The following is a 17,159-nucleotide window of genomic DNA, read 5'->3' on the forward strand; positions in this document are numbered from 1 at the left end:
CTCTTTCTTTCTCTTTCTTTCTTCCTTCCTTCCTTCCTTCCTTCCTTTTTTTTTTTTTTTTATTGAGGCGGAGGTTCTCTCTTGTTGCCCAGGCTGGAGAGGTTCTCTCTTGTTGCCCAGGTTCTCTCTTGTTGCCCAGTGCAGTGGTGCAATCTCAGGTCACTGCAACCTCCACCTCCCAGATTCTCCTGCCTCAGCCTCCAAAGTAGTTGGAATACCAATCATGTGCCACCACACCCAGCTAATTTTTTGTATTTTTAGTAGCGACAGGTTTTCGCCATGTTGGCCAGGTGGGTCTCAAACTCCTGACCTCAAGTGATCTGCCTGCTTCGGCCTCCCAAAGTGCTGGGATTACAGGCGTGAGCCACCGCACCTGGCCTGAGACCATTTTTTTAAAAGTGTACATAGACCACAACTGGGCGAGCTAATGGAACCACCTCAATATTCCAGAGCAAGACATAGAAGGGAGCTGAGGGAAGGACTGGCCCTGGGACACTGGGATCCCAAATCCCTGGTCCTCTTGACGCCTGCCTTCAACACACCTGCCTCTCCTCATGTGGGCCACCCTGGCGTCTGACTGTTTCAGACCCTTACTTCTTCACTGTTCCTAGAGCACTGGATGGCCACACCCTCCCACAGAGACAAACCTTTCCACTGCTCCGGCCCCGCCCCAGGCTCCACCCCCGCCCCAGGCTCCACCCCCGCACCAGGCTCCAGCCCTGCGCTCCACCCAGAGGGGATGCTGGGAGGGATAGCCCCTCCTCCATGGGCCAGCCCTTAGCTCTGCTGGGGGCAGGTGCTGTGTATCCTCCCTCCCCTAAGTGGACACATCCCTGGGGTTTTTATCTGTCTCAATTCCTGCACCACCCCAAGTACCAAGTGCCAGCTCATGGTGGAGGTCACTGTAGGGCGGAGGCTGGGTGCCATGCCCCGTTATTGTCTATCCTGGCAATAAAAATCCTATTTTTGTTAGTATCGGTGATAATTAATCTTTAGTTAAACCTTAATAATGATATTTACTATGTGCGCAAGCATTTGCCTATTTTATTTTAACTCGTTGTACTGGGTTGGATGTTGGCCACCCAAAATTCACGTCCACTTGGATCCTCAGAAAATGGTTTTGGAAATAGGGTCCTTGTAGATAAATATTTAGTTAAGGTGAAGTCACATTGGATTAGGGTGGCCCTAATGACTGGTGTGTCTATAAGAGAAGACACAGGCCAGGCATGGTGGCTCAAGCCTGTAATCCCAGCACTTTGGGAGGCCGAGGCGGGCGGATTGCCTGAGGTCAGGAGTTTGAGACCAGCCTGACTAACATGGAGAAACCCTATCTATACTAAAAATACAAAATTAGTTGGGTGTGGTGGTGCACGCCTGTAATCCCAGCTACTCAGGAGGCTGAGGCAGAAGAATTGCTTGAACCCAGGAGGTGGAGGTTGCTGTGAGCTGAGATCGTGCCATTGCACTCCAGCCTGGGCAACAAGAGCGAGACTCCATCTCAAATAAAAAAAAAAGAGAGGACACAGACACATACGGAGGAGAAAAATGCAGTGACCCAGGGGGCAGAGACTGGAGTGGTGCAGCCAGAAGCCAGGGACCTCCAGGGATCTCCAGGGACCTGCAGGAAACTCTACAGATCTCCAGGGGTCTCCAGGGGTCTCCAGGGAACTCCAGGGGTCTCCAGGGAACTCCAGGGGTCTGCAGTCGCCACCGAAGCTGGCAGAAGCAGGGAGGACCTTCCTCTAGAGCCTTCAGAGGGAGCACAGCCCTGCCAGCATCTTGATGTCACTTCTGGCCTTCGGAACTAGGAGCGAATACATTTCTGCTGGTTTAGTTCACCCGGTTGGGGATGATTCATTATGGCAGTCCTGAGAAAGGAATGCTGTCATTTACCTGCTTATCAAGCTTTGACCAGTAACTCTACTTATTTGAATTTTTTTTCTGGGGTGGGGGTGATTGGGGAAACCCGTGGCAGGGTGCTAGTGGCCATAGTGTTTATAGAGACCACAGTGTTGATGACTCAGAGAGCAAAGATGGAAGGGAGATTACTAACAACAAGAACTTCCAATAGTGAGCCCACCTGGCACACAGTGTTAGGAAGGGGTCTTATTATCATTCCCATTTTACAGATGCAACACTGAGGTGCAGAGATGCCAAGGCACGTCTCCAAGGTCTCAAGCCAGGAAGTGTTGGAGCTGGGGTTCACGCCCAACAGGGGACCTGGGGACCCAGCGTGGGTACTGCCGTGTCCTCACCAGGAGCTTGGCGGGAGAAGTTTCCATTCTGTCCCGGCCTGGTGCGCAGGGATCTGGGCTCACACAGTGGACCCAGTACACACCCTGAAGCCAGGGACACCATCTACAGGACCTGCAGCATCCAGAGGCCTGCCTTCTTCCTGGCCTGACAGGTTTAGAATCTTCTGGAAACCGCACCCTGGATGTGAAGCCCAGGGCCCCGTCTCCTCTGGAGAAGCCTCCTGATTGTCCTCCAGGGGAGAAAGTGGTCACAGCCGCAGCATTTGCCAAAGGAGCCGCCCAGGGGCTGTTTTTCTGAGGAATTTCCACTCCCAGGTCATCACCCTGGTTCTCTGACTCCTAAGCTTGGATGATGAAGAAATGAGAGGGGCGGGAACTCGGGGGATGTTGGGAACCCAGGTGTGCTTCAGATATGAGCTTGGGCTGTCCAGGGGTAGTGGTTACAAAGCGGCCTGAGCAAAAAGTCTCTGACGACATCACGCAGTGGCGCCCCCAGCTTCTCGTAGAGATGCAATCATCTTTCCGTTCTGTGGTTTTCCCCCAAGGTAGAAGAGGTGCCAGACGGAGGATTCAAAGGAAAGAAAGCCAAGACGCAATAACAAAAAAGAAACTCCCTTGTTCTAACATTACATCCGTTTTCATTTTTCTTTTCCGCTCTGTTGCCCTGGCTGGAGTGCAGTGGATCACAGCTCACTGCAGCCTCGACCTCCCAGACTCAAGCAATCCTCTCACCTCAGTCTTCCGAGTAGCTGGGAAGTCTGAAAGGAATGCTGTAGTTTACCTGGGAACAGGTGCATGTCACCACATCCAGCTAATTTATTTTGTGTAGAGATGGGGTCTTGCTGTGTTGCCCGGGCTGTTCTTGAATTCCTGGCCTCAAGTGATTCTCCTGCCTCAGCCTCCCAAAGTGCTGGGATTCCAGGTGTGAGCCATCATGCCTGGCCTATTTTCACTTTTAAACTAAAGGTGTATCAGGTTTAGCCACTGTGGGTAACAAACACCATTCCCCGTCTCCCTCACCTAAATGGGGATAGAAATGTATCTCTCCCTTATGTAGAAGAAGTCTGACCTAGGCAGTGGGACTGGTATAGAAACCTATGGTGTCAGGGATTCAAGAGCCACCATTTGTACCTTCTGTTCCCAAAGCACCTCATGGTCCAACGTGGCTGCTTTGCTCCAGTCATCATACCCTCATTCCAGGCAGGAAGGAGGAAGGAGAACATGAAGGACACACCTCCTCCTCCCTTTAAAGAGGTGTCCTAGAAGTCACACACGACTGTCCCACTCGCTTCTCTTTGGCTAAAACTTATTTGTATGGACAGGAGAAGCTACAAGGCAGGCAGGGGAGTATCATCTTTAGTTGAGTGACTGCACACATTTAGAAGTCAGGAATCTTCCTGTTATTAAGGAAGAAAGCAGATAAGATATTGGGAGGTCACTTGAGCCATCTGTGCCACTGCTGGGGACTTTTGTGGTAGAAGGGACCTGGCACTGAGATGGAGACTTGGGGAAGCTGGCGTTAGAGTCCCAGGGCAGCCACCAACTGCCACCTGGGTGTTGATGATTTGGCAGCCTCGTCACTTTTTATAGATCTTTCCTTGGCTTCGGAGGAAGGATTCACGAGCATTCCAGGATAATTTTTTATACTGTTAAAACCATAAAAGCTTTTCCATCCTAAGCCTTGTGGCTAAAGCCTTCATGAATATTCCAGTACTTTCTAACCAAAGAATTCAAGAGGACACCTCCCTCTGACCACCTCATTGCCTGAGCAGATGTCCATCTCTAGCAGAAAGCTCACAGTTGGAACGCAGGACGTGAATAGATTCAGGAGGTGCTGGGAGAGAAGGGCCTGCACCTGGCCTACAAGTAATGAATGACCACATGACCAAATTGTGAAAAGGTCGGGGTTTGGAGCCTGCTGGGTTCACTCCCTCGGTGACTCTTGCTGTGCCATCCTTGGCACTTGTTTGATGCGTTGGAACCCCGGTTTTCTCCTCAACTAGATGGGGATCCTGCAGACCCCACCTCATAGCATTGACGTGAGGATGGGATGTAGGATTCCTGTAAAGCTTCCATAGGTGATGAACCTGGCATTCCCAGTTCCCTCCCGTGTGTTACTCAGGCAGTGAGCAGCACACGGATAGTGTAGGCTGTCCCGGTGTCCCCGAGACAGCCTCAGCGGGCCAGGGTCTCTGCCACTTCCTGAGCTGCACACCAAATGAAGCCTCTCTGGGTGAAGCCATTCTCCGGGCAGCCCGGGGCTTGCCAGGTACCCACAGAGGAAGCATGCTGTTCTGGGGGATGGGGATGTCATGCTCTTTGATGCCAGGAGCTCTTCCTCCAAGCCACCCTCCCCGCAGATCCCCCAGGATCTGTCCAAAATGGAAGTCTCACCTTTCTGGGGCTCTTCATTCTCTGTTCCCCGTGGGTTGGAGTCTAAATTCCTTTGCAGGCTTCACTCTAGTGAAGGTTCAAGTCTAAAATGCTTTGTAGGCATCTACCCTCCAGCCTTGCCTCCGTCCTGGGATTCTCACACGCACGCTTTCCTGCCTCCAGTCTGCACTCACCATCCTCTGCCCGGAGAGCCCTGAGCCTGTCTCCTGTGCATCCTTCTAGATTCATCTGTCTTGTCCTTCTCTCTGCCAAGACCCCTTCCTTGGGGGAGCTGCTCCTCCCTCACTCGGATTATGTGACCCTGGCAGGGAGCATGTCACCCAGGCCAGCCAGTCACAAGGTCCCATCCCCTGGCCATGGCCATGGCCATGTGCTTGTTCCAATGGCTGGATGTCTCAAGTTGGGCTCCCTCCCAAACAGATTCTGAGACAGGATGTGGGTGCAAGTAGTTTACTTGAGAGATGATCCCAGGAAATACCAGGGGAGAGTGGGGATGTGAGCTGGGAAAGGCAGCCAATCAAGGGTGGGCTATGGAGTCAGCCACCAGTGTGGGCCCCTGGAGCTCATTCCCACGGGGGACTCTGGGAGCCACCGTGGAGCACACCTCAGGGTCCCCCAGAGAGGTGAGGGAGCTGGGGCACAAGTGCCCCCATGCCTGTGAAATCATTGGTCGAGGCTGCTGCTGAGTGGCGTGACCCACGTTGCTTCCAGCCTGCCACAGGTTCCCATGCACAGAGAAAGTGCTCATACCAAGGAACACGTGTACTGGCAGTGGGAACTCAGGGTGCATCTGCCAGAGAGGTTATGTGACCCGAGCCAGCCAATCAGTGCCTTTCCCTGGGATTTTGTTTCTGGATTTGCAGCAAAGTTGGGTGTTGCCAGCCCTGCTGGTCACAGAGCTGGAGAGATTGAGTTGATAGCTGCCAGGGGCCATCCTCTCTGCCTCCCAGAGTAACAGGAGGAAATATGGCCATGGTTAGGTAGAACCAGGAGGAAAGGGTTGCTGAGGAGAGGGCAGGAGACAATGGCTGTTGTGTTTGAGGTCCTGGGCTGAGGCGTGCCTGAAGCCTGTCCCTCCCCCTGGATCCTTCTGTGACTGCATTTAGTCCAGAGAATAGTGTCTGCCGGTCACCCAGGGTCTCTCCATCAAAATCTCTGTCTCACATGTGCCTTACTCATCTCTTTTCCCTCAAAATGCCTGCTCCAAAGAAAGTCCTCCATTGAAGGTCATCAAAAAGAAGGAAAAAATGAACTTGCATTTCACAGCCCTCATCATTAATTTATTTTTAAAAATCTATGTACATTTTCTGTCTGTATTACTTCTTGTGGGGTAACCCGAGTTGGATAAATTTGTTGTCAGCTGTTGGATGAAGAATTTCCTTTAATTTGCCCTAAATTACTTAAACAGTAAGGGGGTGCCCATCATATTCTGGAATTTGGTGTTCACTTTTCCTACATGACTCATAGTTTTTATATAGTTAAATAATACTGACCAGGCTCATGCCTGTAATCCCAGCACTTTCGGAGGCCGAAGTGGGAAGATCGCTTGAGCCCAGGAGGTTGAGGCTGCAGTGAGCCATGATCATGCCACTGTATTCTGCTTGGGTGACAGAGGGAGACCCTGTCTCAAATAGTAATGAATAATGATAATACCACAGCTCAGCCTTTGGCTTCCCAAGCTCTCCTTGTAAAAAGTCCTCTCCCCTATTGCTGCATAGACTTCCTTGGTTCCTTCCTATTTCTCTCCCACATTTGTCAGTGAGTTACCAAGCATGCAGCAGACGCTCAACACATATTCGCTGGCTACACGGATGAATGCACGACAGCCTATGAGAACAGCAGTGACTCCTAAGTACCTCTTCGCAAACGTTGGGGTCCTTAACTTAGTTTGGGTTCCCAGAATCTAACCTTGAGCTGAGGATTTGAGGGCAGGTAGTTTATCTGAGAGGTGCAATAAACATAGGAAAGAGATGGATAAATGATCCAGGGAAGCGAAGAGAGCTGATACAGTGTAGGTTATTAAGCCAGCTACCACATGGCCAACTGGAAAATCCCTCTGGGAAACTCCAGGAAACAGCTCTGAATCATCCCAGCCAAGGACGAGAAATCTGGGGTATTTATATCCCCAGCCCCATTTGCTGTTATTAGCCATTGTCCCAGGGGATGTTAAATCCTAGGCACTCATGGGCCACCATGCTCATGCGCTGTGTGGGTTCTCATCGCCCAGGGGCAGCCCTCCGGCAAAGACACAGGTGTGCCTATTGGAAGTCAGGTCGGTCTTAACAGAGATGGCTGGGATCTGTGAGGACATGGGTGGAACGGGGACAGTCGGCTTCAGTCCTAGATGTAGATTATTTTCCCAAAGCTGTTGTCCCACTAAATTTGAGGCTTTTTTCTGGCTGTGTCTACAGACACTGCACAGACTCTTTGCTGTGATCAACCCCCCCAGCTCACGGCACTATTCCATCATGCTTGTGCAGCCTGATAACATCCCTTGGTGTCACTCAGTTGCACTGCAGGTGGACATCTGCTCCCAACAGACAATTCGATTCTCTCTGTAGGAAGTTGAAGTGGGAGATGGTGAGGCACAGCCTGAGCTGGGCCCTGGGACAGAGGAGATGCAACCCTCCAAGCAGATGGGATGGCCATGTCCACAGGGAACAGGCGAGGCCTGGCTGCAGAGGGAGGAGGGAGCCACATCCAGAGAAGGAGGAAATAGATGGAAAGTACTGCCAGAGGGCCTGATGCTTTTCCAGGACTCACTCTAGTTGTCTGAGAGTCTTACTTGCCTTGAGTTCCCAAATAACCCAGTAACCTCCCAAGCAGTCCGCTTCTCTGCTTCAGCTGACTTGAGTGGATTTCTGTTACTTGCAACTGCAGTTGATCAAGACCTCGCCGCCAGAGCTCCCCACTGGTAGGGTCTCCAATGCCCCCAAAGAGTGGCCTGCCAGTGTAAGATGTCCGAGTCTTCTGGAAAAGCCTTAGAACAATGGCACCACATCACACATTACCCATCACAAAATGGCACCCCTGTGTCTCCTTGCCTCAAATTGTTAATGGGTTTTGTTTTGTTTTGTTTTTCCTTTGAGACAAGGTCTGGCTTTGTTGCCCAGGCTGGAGTGCAGAGTGCAGTGGTGCAATCAGGGCTTACTGCAGCCTTGACCTCCTGAGCTCAAGCAGTCCTCCCACCTCAGCCTCCTGAGTAGCTGGGACTACAGGCACGCGCCACCATGCCTGGCTAATTTTTGTATTTTTTGTAGAGATGGGGTTTCGCCATGTTGCCCAGGCTCGTTAGTGGTCTTTGACGCCAAATTGAGGGCTGGTGACATTCTGTGGCTGCTGAATGGGTGTGGCAGGAACAAAGGAAAAGCTGGGACTCTCTGGCCTTTGCCCTTGATGTCCAGTTCATAGAGCCTCCAATAAAAATAAATGGTGAATAAAAAATAGGTGTGAGGACCGGAGCCCTACAGCAATCACATCGAGAGGAAAGAAAAACCTTGATCTTTACATCACATAATTAAACTTTTATGACTGCCGGCCCCACCCACTGTTCTGCAGACATGCATGCCGTCCTTCTGTCGGCCCATCTTGGTCCCAAGAGAGAGTGGGCAGAGGGCTGGGCTCTCCAGGGTGACCCCACCAGGCTTTCCTGTTCGTTTTTCCAGGTTGGGCTTCATTGTGACCAGAAGGATGACTTTTTTCCTTTGTCTCAAATTGTCCATGACTTAACTCCCTGCCTGGGTAGCAAATAGGAGGCTTTGCTGGGATGTCCAAGGGTGACCAGTCGCTTCCCAGGGAGCACTTGGGACAGAGCTGGCCATCTTGCTCCTTTCCTTGGTACAACTTGGTGCTCTCCCATCCGGGACTTCCCAGGGGTCCCCCTTGCCTATGAAACATCTTTTTTTTTTTTTTTTTTTCCAAATTCAAATGTTATTTTTTGGAAATTAGATTCTGAGATTGCAACATGATGGAAAGGTTGATCACCACTAAACTCCTCTCTCTCTCTTTGCTTTGCTGGCTCTAATAATAACGATATTAACTAACACTTTCTGTGTGTCAGGCCATATATGACTTCCCATCTATTAACCATTTGTGCCCCGAGACAGAGACAGAGATGCCATTATGACCACATTCATTTCACAGATGGGGCATGGAACACAGAAACATTAAGTGACTTGCTCAAGGCCAACAACTTGGAAGCAGAGGAGCTGGGATTTTCATTGAGCCTGATGCCAAATGATGGCACAAACCAGCAAGCTAAGGACTCAATCTGCCCCGTGGGTGATCCAGCCCGGACAGCAATCGTAGCTTGCAGAGCAGAGGTCTCTGGTTACAGCTCTGCCAATGGTGTCCTTGGAGTGTCTGGGCTGGGATAGGTCTCCCCAGAGCCACCCTGGGCCAGCGAGGAGCCCACAGGGTTGCCATACAAAGGATCTGTAAGGAGATGAGGGTTGGATTAGCAAAGTGGCAAACATTTCACTATTGACAACTACCAACCACCCATCCACATGCTGGGCCTATCAAAAGGCTGATTCTGTGTAGCCTTCCTTCCCCTTTGCTGGAGTGGGGATGGAGTGGGGACCCAGTTTATTCCATTCCCCTGCACCCAAGGTTTCATGGTCACAGGCAATGGCAGCCAAGTGGGTGAGAGTGTGAATTCAAATCCCAGCTCTTCTATTCAGAAGCTGGGTGGCCTCAGGGAAGTGACTTACACTGTCTGTGCTCAGTTCCCTCATTGGAAAAATGAGGCTAATAACAGTACCAGCCTGGAGGGTTGTTGGGGGTGGCAGGATTTCGCAGTATAATGCTTTGGGGTCAGGTACTCAGAAGCATCTGTTTTGTTGTTGTTTTTTGTTTGTTTTGTTTTGAGATAGGGTCTTGCTCTGTCACCCAGGCTGGAATCCAGTGGCTCGATTTCAGCTCACTACAACCTCCACCTCCCAGGCTCAGGCTATCCTCCCATCTCAGCCTCCCGAGTAGCTGGAACCACAGGCACATGCCACCATGCTGGCTAATTTTCGTAGCGACTGGATTTCATGTTGCCCAGGCTGGTCCTGAGCTCAAGCCACCTGCCTTGGCCTCCCAAAGTGCTGGGATTACAGGCCTGAGCCATCGTGCCGGGCCCCCGAAGGCATCTGCTAACACAGATCTCTTCTCTCCTTGGGTTTGTCCTTTGTCAGTCTAAGGACTGTTGTTCTGGAACAGTCTTATTCACCACTGAGCCCTCCAGTGCTTGAAACAGAGCCCAGAACATTAGTAGGTGCTTAATTATTGGATGACTGCATGCCAATTGAGTGCATCTGAAGAATGATGCTTCAAAGACTGAGAAAAGTGAAACAAAAAGAGGAAAAAAAGATAACGGAAAACATCTGCATTATTATTATCCTTTTGAGAGGCAGTTTCGTTCTTATCTCCCAGGCTAGAGTGCAGTGGTACAATCTCAGTTCACTGCAACCTCTGCCTCTCAGGTTCAAGCAGTTCTCCTGCCTCAGCCTCCCAAGTAGCTGGGATTACAGGCGTGCACCTCCATGCCTGGCTAATTTTTGTGTTTTTAGTAGAGACAGTTTCACCATGTTGGCCAGGCTGGTTTTGAACCCCTGACCTCAGGTGATCTGCCTGCCTCAAACTCCCAAAGCGTTGGGATTGCAGGCGTGAGCCACCGCCCCCGGCCAATCTACATTATTCTGTATCTGCATTTGAGCCGCACCAAAATCTTAGGCAGGGTTTCCCCGTTTGAGTCCACATCACGCAGGCAGCCTTCCGTAGTCCTTGTTCCACCCATTCCCCATCCTTGTTTCTCCCACGTGCCCTGGCTCCTGGGGGCCCCAGACTCTGAGATCCCAGAGGTGTCTTGTGCCAGCTGCACAGCACAGGGCCCGGCACAGAGCGACTCGATGGGTATTTGGGGAATGAGTTAACACTGAAGGAGCTAATTCCTGTGTCTTGGTGCGGAGATGAGCAATGCGGACAGGCCTCCTCCTGCCCTTGGGCCCCAGTAGCTCACCACACAGTGCCTGCATACCCGTCCACATTCTGTGACTGAGGGGGGAGCACGGGGGAGTCCCTTAGCTCTTAAGGAACGTGGATTTACCTGTTTCAAAGGTGATTTCGTCTGGCTCGAAATTGATTTACCTGTATACCTGCACAGGTTAAGAATGCTAAATGCCTTAGGGCAAAAGAAGTATGAACATACTGCACTGCTCCTAGCTACGGCACTTCGGGCACGCTCTTCTCCAAGCCTCAGCTACTGGATCTGTGAAATGGGATGATTTCCACCTCCCTGGATTCCTGGGAACGCGTCCTGGGGTCATTGAAGGTAAAGGGCGGAGCCTGGACTCCTGCGCTAGCGCCACCATCCGGTAACAAGTCTCCCTTTCTTCGTCTGCAAATTGGGAAGCGTGTGCCTAAGTTTTCTAAGCACGTGTACAGGGTGGGAGTCAACTCCGTAACCGTGTACTCTGCACCGCGCCACAGTTCACAGCGCCCAGCCCTTGCGGATTTCATTTGCTAAAATCCTAGGAGGTCGCCTCCTTATTCCTATTTTCCAGTTGAGCTGCAGAGAGTTGGGGTTGGTAAATTTGCAAGCCCCTTGTGGAAAGCGCTTGGCACCGCGCCAGGCGCATAGTAAGCGCTCAATGAAAACTATATTTGTGTAGCCAGTGGCGAGGAAGCTGAGCGTCTCCTTGTCCCTAGCAGGCCCTGGAGGCCAGCGGCCCCGCCTTCCTCGCCCACCCGGCGCCCGCGCCACAGCCCCCGCCTACTTCAGCCAGCTGAGCCTGCGGGGCGGGGTCGGGGGCGGGGCCGGTGCTGATCGGTCCTACCAGAGCCGCCAGCCACCTGGGGGCGTGGCCTCCGTGCTCCTGGCAGCCTACAAGAGGCGGTGCGCTGAGCCCCGGCACCCACTCGCATCCCAGGGCGTCTCCAGCCGCCCCCTTTGAGCTGTCTGCTTGCTGTGCCCGCTGTCGCCGCTGCTACCGCTGCTCGACGCGGGAGACGCCAGCGAGCTGGTGATTGGAACCCTGCGGAGGTAAGTGTGACTTCCATGCCTCTCCCTTTTGCAAACTGTTACCCTCCCGAGAAGCTGGAATAACTAGAATAGATGCCACCTCGCAGGGCTGACTGTGTGAGGGCACCACACTGAGTGCTCTGCTTGCATCGCGGAACATAGCTTTGCGACAGGCCCTTTTGCAGATGGAGAAACTGAGGCTCAGCGAAGACAACTCATTTGCCCAGGACCTCACAGCCAGGACTCCAAAGAGCCGGGCTTCAACGCGATCTGAGTGCAAAATGCTGCTACTTGGGGGCTGTTTACTCTCTTGCCTTCCTTGTGCAGAGCTAGCATTTGTTGCATTCCTGTGTTCGTAGTGGGTGTCAATAACTGGGAAGCTGATGGCATGGATGTGGCAGGCATTAGAATGTGTCCTACTCATGTCTGGAGGAACAGGGTGATCTAGTGGCATATGCATTCAGCTGCCGTTTGCTGCCACCCCCTCTATGATTTCATTTGCAAGGTAGCCTTCTTCTCGTATTTCAGATGAAGATGCTGAGGGTCAGAGAGGTGAAGTAAGTTGTCCAGGCAGAGCCAGGGCTGGAACCCAGCTCTGTCTGTCTCCAGAGCTTCAAATGGATGTGTAGAGACTTGGGGCCATGTCAGGGTTCTGCAGTTTGGGGGAACACGTTTCTGGGTTTCTTTAGCCAGAGCAGGCACCTGCATAACTCCTGCATGGGGAGAGTTACCGTGGAGGCTGAGGGTTCGCTCTGGAGTGTGGGGGACATCAGTCGTCCCATGTGGACACAGCCAGGGTTAGTCTCGCATGTGCTGCAGACCCAGAGCCTCCCTTGCTAAGGCTGGGCTGGTGGACAAGCCAGGGAGGACTTCGCTGATGCCTGCTCATCAACTGGAATTGGGCGTCTCTCAGCCAAAATGTGAGTTGCTGCCCTGGCTGAGAGAAGCAGCCGGGAACCCGTGCAAATGCCTGGCTTGCCTTGCAACTGAGAGTGGGGCTGTGAATTTCCCCTTTGGGCCTTTAGACCCCTTGTCCGGTAGAATGGGGTGTGCCTGCTTTCCCCATCCAGGGTCTGGAGTCTGACAGTGAAGACAGCCTGCAGAACAGGACCGGGGCGTGGCCCTTTCCAGCAGACTGAGGCCATGAGCTGTGACTGTTGGCTGTCCCGGGGCTCTTTGGGTTTTATGCACCTGATTTTCTGCTACTGTCCCAATCTAGCTGTTTCCACTCAGGAAAAGGAGTGGATGTGGGACTGTGTTGCCCGTGCAGCAGGCACGCAGTCTGTACCACGCACTTTACTTGTATTGGCATCGCTGCAACACTCCTGGGCAGTAGATCTCTCGATGCCCACTTCACAGCTGAGGAAACTGAGGCTCAGCAAGGTGAAGTGCTTGCCTAAGATCCCGCAGCTAGTATGGAAAGCTATCAGCCCCAGGTGGGTCCTATCTGCACTCTTGACCCTGCTTTCTTTAAGACACTTCTCTGCCCACTGCCAACTCCACCTGTGAACCTGACCGTCACACAGGTGATGTTTTGTCTTAGAGGGGCTCCAGGTAAAACCACTGGACAATGTACCCAGGGAGGAGAAACCAAGAGGGGGATTTTGATTTTTACAGTCTCTCGAGATGTAAGAGTAGGAATAGTAATAATGCCATTTGTAATAATACACGCAGCTGACATTTACATGATGCTTAGTACAGACCAGACATGCCCAGGGTTTCGGTGGACGAGCTCACTGCCTGCTCTATGAGCTGGGCACTTTTTACAAGGAGTAAGTCGAGGCTCGGAATTATTAAGGTGTGTGCCCAACATGACCCAGCCAGGGCGGGGTAGAGCTGCTGTCCAGGCTGGGCCCTGCGCCAGGTTCTGGGTGAAGGTGCCCATCTAATGACCAGCCACATGACTGTCACGGCAGAGCTTGCTACTAGTTGAGGCTTTTCGTGCCATGTGGGAGTTTTTTTTTAACGTTGGCAGGAATCTGGGTCCCTGGTCCTGGCTGGGGTGAGGCTGGAAGGGGATCAACTGCCCCTGGCCTTGGACTCAACACTGCTGACAATACTGAGAGCCCTGTCCCAGGACCCAGATCAGTGCTGGCTCTCAGAGTCCTGTCTCCAGCCTGGAGAGGAGAGTTGGCTGGACTGGGAAGGCCTGAGCTAGGGAAGAAGACTGTGAGGTCCCTTAAAACCTCTGTACTTCATCCCTCAAAAGACCCCAAGTTAAGTATGTGGCCCTTTGTAGGTTGCATTTGCAAGTTTTTGGAGGCAGGACCCTCTGACGTCTTTGGAGGTCAGAAAGTTTTTGGAGGCAGGGCACTGACCTCTTTGGCCTGTGGGAACTGGAACTTTTCTTTCCTTTGTCACCAGCGTCATTTGCTGTATGTGGGAGGTGCCTGCATGTCTGCCTGCGCCTGACTCAGGAGGCTTTTTCTTTCTTTCTTTTCTTTTTTCTTTTTTTGCAAACGCGCTAGTTTTTGATCAGTCCCAGATGTGCAAACCCAGGATCTCTCAAAGGGGCCGATGGCTTGTCAAGAAAGGAAAATTCAATCTGGGCATAATTTATTTCACTTCGTCTTCAGTTCATTGAGTGGAACAGATGCTCACACCTTCCTGGGACGGGGACCCAGAGCACCTTGTAAAGTCTTAAATAGAGCATGCTGAGTTCTGGGACAGGCAAGGGACAGTCTGATCTGGGTGGTGGTTAATAGGATGGGCCATGTTCTGTTTTTCTTTTTCCTGAAAAAATGTTTTGTGGTAAAAAGACACATAAACATAAAATTTACCATTTAACCCATTTTGAAGTGTACAATTCAGTGGCATTTAGTACATTTGCAGTATTGTGCAGCCACCACCACTAATTCCAGGACGTTTCATCATCCCATAAGAAAACCCCCTACCCATTAGGCATAATTCGCCATGCTCCTCCCTTCAGCCACTAATCTCCTTTCTGTCTCTATGAACTTGCTTATTCTGGACATTCCATGTAAATGGAATCACACAGTGTGTGGCTTTTTGTGTCTGGCTCCTCTCACTCAGCATCATGTTTTCAAGGTTCATCCGTGTTGTCATGTGTCTGAGACCTTCATTCCTTTTTACGGCTGAGTAATATTCCATCGTATTAATAGACCACGTTTTGTTTATCCATTCTTCCACTGAAGGAAATCTGGGCTGTTTCCACCTTTGGCTTTTACGAAGGCTTCTGCTGTGAACATTTGCATTCAAGGTTTTGTGTGGGCATATGTTTTCATATCTCTTGAGTGCTTACCTGGGAGGAATTGCTGGGTCTTATGGTAACTTTATGTTTAACTTATTGAGGAGACTGTGGCCTCTTTTTTGACTCTCTTCCTGAAGCATCAACTCAGGCCATGTCTTTCCAGAATGTGTTGCTGGCCTTCTCCATGGGTGCAGGGAAGCCCTGGCAGTTGGCATTGGTGGGCAGTGTTGGCATGCCACCTGGGTCACAGCGGCAGCCGGCAGGGCATCCTGAGACATCACCCTGCCTTCTACCCCAGGCTGTGCAATGACGGGTACTCTTGGACAAAGACCCCTCTTGCAAGGCTGCGAGGACATCATGGTCCAGCCGAGGGAGATTTGTCTTTGATTGTCTTGAGTGCTGCGTCAGCTTAGATAAAAACCACAGAGTCAGAGGGAAAAAAAAAACAAAAAACAAACAAAAAAAAGTCCTGATGAGGATTGTGCAATTTCCGGACCATCATTTTTTAAAAAATTATAAATTATGAAATCCCACATTTTCAATCCCAATTTCTGGAATGTGTTTTATTTTGAGCACAGAATGGCAACATCCCAGGAAAAAAAGTCATGCTCCCATTTTGCTTGTAATCAACGGAGCTGGAACTGACCCTACCCCCAATTTTTTTGAATAGGGAAAAGGCTCAGCTGGATCCCTGTAAGGATTGGGAGCTGGTATCTTCTGAGTCTGACTTGAGAAGAGTCTGATAACTCCTAGAGGAAACAGGCAGGCTTTGCGAGCCGGGGAGGACGATAGTGGGTGGGTGGGGAGTTGGCGAGGGTGTGCCAGGCAGAGGCACCGTGTGTGTGCAAAGGCCTGGAGGTGGAGAAGGGCCTGGGACTTGTGGAGAATGGCAGAATGTTTGGTGTGCCTGCAGGCTACGAGTCAGGCTCAGGGTGGCAAAGGTCTGCCCTGCAGGTGTTACGATGAGCTGTACCACTTAGTGGGCACCATCAAGATGAACAGAAAGTAACACGGTGGCATTGCACTTGAGAACAGCTCACTCTAGAATGGACTGTGTCCCCCAAAGTGTGCAGAGCCCATACCTAGTAGTCCCCAAGGTGACTGAGCACGTGCACAGATCCAGCAGCAAATCCCCCCAATCCAAGAGCTGTTCTTTCCATTCTCTGTTCTTTCGGTCCTTCTGTTTATGACAAGGTGAAAGTCACAGGTGGGGTTGTCCCTAACACCTCTCCCACACCCTGATCTCCTTTTACAACAAAGAGCAAGCATCTTCTACAACAAAGCCTTTGGCTGGTATCAGCGCCTGGCTGGGAGGAAATAACTGGGTTGTTTTTACTGTTTAATTTCCCTCTTGCTGTCTGTTCACGGCACTAGTGATCAGGTTCTCTGCCAGTGGGAGTGATAGAAAGTTACCTTTTTAAAGTAAATTTCTTGGAGCCCCAAAAACAAGCCAAGTTAAATAAAAATTCAAAGTATGGGGCCAGGCACAGTGGCTCACACCTGTAATCCCAGCACTTTGGGAGGCCGAGGTGGGTGGATCACCTGAGATCAGGAGTTTGAGACCAGCCTGACCAACACGGTGAAACCCCATCTCTACTAAAACTACAAAAATTAGCCAGGCGTGGTGGCAGGTGCTTGTAGTCCCAGATACTCGGGAGGTGGAGACAGAAGTTGCTTGAACCTGGGAGGTGGAGGTTGCAGTGAGCCAAGATCGCACCACTGCACTCCAGCCTGGGTGACAGAGCGAGATACCATCTCAAAACAAAAACAAAGTATGTACTAGTACTGGTACACGGTAGGAAGGTGGGCAGAACTTGGGAAGTGGGGGATTCAAAGGACGGGGTTTGGGAAATGCTGGATCAAGGTGGGGGAAGGAGGAGAACTGAGAGGTACTTTAGAGAAGTGCTTCTCAGAGTGGGGGCCTGCAACCAGGCGCCATGGCTCATGCCTGTAACCTTAACACTTTGGGAGTTCGAGGCAGGTGGATTGCCTGAGCCCAGGAGTTCGAGTCCAGCTTGTACAACATAGTGAGGTGCTGTCTCTACCAAAATTTTAAAAATTAGCTGGTGTCCTCTCAATGTGTCTTGTCCTCTCCATGTTTCTAAAATAAAGGAAGAAAGGCCAAGCACAGTGGCACACACCTATAATCCCAGCACTTTGGGAGGCCGAGGCGGGCAGATCACTGGAGGTCGGGAGTTCGAGACCAGCCTGGCCAACATGGCAAAACCTTGTTTCTACTGGAAATACAAAAATTAGCTAGGCCTGGTGGTGCACACCTGTAATCCCAGCTACT

At 51.3% G+C, this 17,159-nt stretch overlaps 1 protein-coding gene and 1 long non-coding RNA gene across 2 annotated transcripts in view; both read left to right on the top strand.

The window, feature by feature from the left end:
- Positions 1-2,381, top strand: part of LOC111552506 — a 9,178-nt gene extending 6,797 nt beyond the window's left edge. Inside the window, exon 3 of the long non-coding RNA XR_002734656.1 lies at positions 2,130-2,381. This is a non-coding gene — a long non-coding RNA (uncharacterized LOC111552506). The remainder of the gene's footprint in view (positions 1-2,129) is intronic.
- A 9,115-nt stretch (positions 2,382-11,496) lies between these two features.
- Positions 11,497-17,159, top strand: part of CRISPLD2 (cysteine rich secretory protein LCCL domain containing 2) — a 95,979-nt gene continuing 90,316 nt past the window's right edge. Inside the window, exon 1 of the mRNA XM_023226883.1 lies at positions 11,497-11,676. The gene's annotated coding sequence lies outside the window, so the exon portion shown is untranslated. The remainder of the gene's footprint in view (positions 11,677-17,159) is intronic.

The sequence above is a fragment of the Piliocolobus tephrosceles genome, chromosome 17, assembly GCF_002776525.5.
Source record: "Piliocolobus tephrosceles isolate RC106 chromosome 17, ASM277652v3, whole genome shotgun sequence".
In the NCBI taxonomy this organism is placed as follows: Eukaryota; Metazoa; Chordata; class Mammalia; order Primates; family Cercopithecidae; genus Piliocolobus; species Piliocolobus tephrosceles.